The sequence below is a fragment of the Ceratina calcarata genome, unplaced genomic scaffold (assembly GCF_001652005.2).
Source record: "Ceratina calcarata isolate Rehan_Ccalc_2016 unplaced genomic scaffold, ASM165200v1 scaffold43, whole genome shotgun sequence".
Classification (NCBI taxonomy): Eukaryota; Metazoa; Arthropoda; class Insecta; order Hymenoptera; family Apidae; genus Ceratina; species Ceratina calcarata.
In genome coordinates this window covers 64,204-68,012 of record NW_017166721.1, presented here as the reverse complement: position 1 = coordinate 68,012, position 3,809 = coordinate 64,204, and the positions used below count along the sequence as shown (strand labels likewise).

At 36.6% G+C, this 3,809-nt stretch overlaps 1 protein-coding gene across 1 annotated transcript in view; it reads right to left on the bottom strand.

The window, feature by feature from the left end:
- The window catches only part of LOC108626844 (hemicentin-1), a 205,461-nt gene extending 202,515 nt beyond the window's left edge, over positions 1-2,946 (bottom strand). Inside the window, exon 1 of the mRNA XM_018027759.2 lies at positions 2,812-2,946. The gene's annotated coding sequence lies outside the window, so the exon portion shown is untranslated. The remainder of the gene's footprint in view (positions 1-2,811) is intronic.
- Positions 2,947-3,809: the final 863 nt, after the last annotated feature.

Genomic DNA, 3,809 nt, shown 5'->3' with positions numbered 1-3,809 from the left:
TCTGATTTCTTTTTAAAAAATGCGTTTCTAAAGTGCATAAACTTTTGGGATTTACTGTATAGCCAATACATCCTTAAACGACAATTCTTATTGAGGCAATGTGTGATCAATAAGAAAATTGAGAGGATTGTAATTTCTCCAATTATTGAAAGTGACAAATTTGATGAATTATCGTATAGTGGTTTCGACTGAAAGGACCGTGGTGTTAGCAGTCCGAGTCAATCTAGAAAGGCATTGGATTCACATTTGAATTTTAAGCGGTTCTCCAAAGAATTGGCAGTTCGCTCTTCGATGACCTTATTCGCATTAAGGTGAAAAGTTCCAAGAAGAGACCCGTCTTCCAATCATCTCTCTGAAACTACTTCAGTCAGTAATTCGCAATTTTCCAATCCCACATTCAGTTCTACTTTAATAAGGCTACTTTAATACCGAAAAAGTGAATGATATCTATCAGAAAATAAAAACGGTAAGAATAAAGTCTCACCTCACTGCGTCATTCAAAAATCTGGATAAATTAGCTAGATAAGTTTCCTCATTCAACAGATGAAATCTAATAAACGAGCAATTTTTCTCTCAATTTTTCTCAATCTTATATTCATATCAAATTAATTCACGTAACGTCGAAACGAATAGCCGTTAAAACGACCAACTGAATGACGCGTCTATTTGTGCTCGTCGATACTTCGCGGATGTTCAGCACCGATCGATACATCGAACCTGTGCGCACAGTTTGTTAACAAGCTTTCCATAATATCAACGATACTTTGAATCAAGATCGGTGCTTCATGATTTCACCAAATATCACAGGCCGTCCAAAGTCAGAACTATGTCGTAATTACACGCAAATATGTGTGAACAGAATGTTGTGCACAGAATCGAGTTGTTAACAATAGTACAAACAAGTCGAGATTCACGTCACGTGTTAGCGAAGCAAAAATATTCGAAGTGCTTTATAGTTGGTGCTCTATTATACCCGTTTGCATTATTAGAATACACTACAAATTTTGCTAGTCGTTATACTATGATATAATAATGTGAGAATCATTGACAGGAATGTGACATGAATTTGTATATGAAATACTTTATCAATCATTATAAGAAATACTGTATCAATTATTGTATCAATTATTGACTCATTACATGGAATACCCTATAAAGTATTCTATTAATTTTGACTACAATTTTATCTAGATTATTTTTTAATGAAGTTGATGTGTCTACTTTATAGTATAAATGATTACACGCATTTTACTGTGAGAAGGAAGAAAGGCGGAAGAAAGGAGCGACTCGTCTTACTATCGTCGAACAAAGGCTAGACATTATCAAAGGTTTCCACGGATAGAGAATTGATCGCTTGTTTGAATCGCGTTGGCGAGCTGAAACGGCAATTTTACGGGCGGCGACGCGAAGACGTGTTCGAGAACAAAGGTGAACGAAAGGAATCTCTCTTCTTATTAATAATGAACTGTTCCAGAACAGAGTGCTTGGAACCCTTTTCAAATTCAGACAGATCCAGATAAAGTTAATACGCGTGATACGTGACTCCGACTTGTTAAACTCGATCTAAAATTATACGAATATTCGTAGATTAAATGCGGTACAAAAGTGCCAAGATCCTTTTACAAAAATTAATTAAAACCAGTATTAGTACAATTATCTCAATTTCATAGTTGCTTAAATTGGCACATCTTGCAGCAAGCTAGAAACCAATTAAAAATCAATAAGCAACGTTTGCTAGGCGAATATGAGAAGTGCGATGGTTTAAATCATTGCGCTGAACACCACATTTCACAAAGTGATGAGTCACGGTTTGATGAATGACAGATATTGCTCGTTACATTCTTGTTGGATATTGGTTCACCGCGGCGCGAATAAAGAATTTTCTTTTATACGAATTGACAAGGCATGACCGATAGTGATACATTGGATTCATCCCATCCGCCGGAAGAGATGAAACGCATATTGACTTCCTCCTCGAGGAGCGTCGAAGTGATTTTCGAGATAACACAAACATTCCGAGCTATTTGACAACTCTCAATTTTTGTCAGAGTACTTTCATATATAAATAACAATATAGACTACCATCGAGAATTAATTTTGTGATCTTTTACATTTCTGTTTCCAGATATTACTTCATCTCGATATGCGTAATGTGGACAGACTAAGAGAAGGTAAATTGATAATCGGATTTATATGAAGCGGAGCCCATTGGCAAGATTGATCGTAAGCTAAATCCCATAAGACACTGAATACGCATGATGTTGTATGCGTCATTGACCACCCTCCTCTGTCTGGATAATTATCTACGCCGTTAATTAAAAGTTCAATTGCAATATCATTCTCAAAAGTAATGATACAATAGAGTCTTTGAACGAATCCCATCCTTTGAATTAATAACGCGAAATTCTGCAAGAGTCTTTGATACAATTTCCACGAAATAGTTTTGACTTATTATTAACCGACGAATCGATTATCGAATTTCTACCTTCGGCTAACGCTAATTGATTCTCAAAGTGTTGGGCAAAAGCCGTTAACCGAAGTTCCTATTCCATTTATATCTATTATCGGAAACTTAACTCGCAATTATGAATGTGTTAGATTTAACATAAAATTAATGTTCAAAGATACAAAATACAAGAACAAAATATATGTCAGCAAACAATTGCAACAGTTGCAAAATATATGTCAGCAAACGATTGCAACAACAATTATTACATGAAAACAATATACATATACATGGATGGCAGTAAATACACATGAAAAATCGTAATAAGAAAAGAAACGTGTTTAAACATGACATTCATTACTCACCATTACAGAAGAGAAGAGCCGAAGCACAAGAAACAATAACAGGTCTGGCAGATCCCGGGGACACTGGTCACTCGTTAAATACACGTGTACTTTCACAACACAAGAAACGTACTTTTCAATTTGTTGTCAAAGTTCAACTTAGTCCTAGATTTAACATAAAATTAATGTTCAAAGATACAAAATACAAGAACAAAATATATGTCAGCAAACAATTGCAACAGTTGCAAAATATATGTCAGCAAACGATTGCAACAACAATTATTACATGAAAACAATATACATATACATGGATGGCAGTAAATATGAAAATGAAAAATCGTAATAAGAAAAGAAACGTGTTTAAACATGACATTCATTACTCACCATTACAGAAGAGAAGAGCCGAAGCACAAGAAACAATAACAGGTCTGGCAGATCCCGGGGACACTGGTCACTCGTTAAATACACGTGTACTTTCACAACACAAGAAACGTACTTTTCAATTTGTTGTCAAAGTTCAACTTAGTCCGTGCGTAGTCCGAAAATGAGTCTCATTTTCGCGCACATCGATCGCGATCGATAGAAAGTCAATGAATTTCAAGCTCCAACAATCGTCCCAGAACTGTTTTTCACTTATTTCAACTATTTGTCCTTACTCAAAAATGTATAATTTATCTTATAAGACTGAGCACTGACTACGTTGAACTGACTCCGATCGCCATCTTGTCTCGATCAGTCTTCGATCGATGAGAATATTCGATGACTGAATTCGATAGTCGATTTGCTGGCTTTCGAACATTGAACACTCGCAGTCAGTTTCTCGTCGACAGGATGGTGGAGGACGTAGCTCAATATTCGTGACGTTTATCGCAGCAATGAATAACAAGGGGAGCTCGATCGAATCAAAAGGACGATTTAGTGAGGCAAGATAAAGGCGCGCGCGGTATGGTCGCGGAACGTGAGTGCCGCTTCGAATGCCGACTGATCCCGCAGCCACGACGAAACGCGCAGGCCCTCTC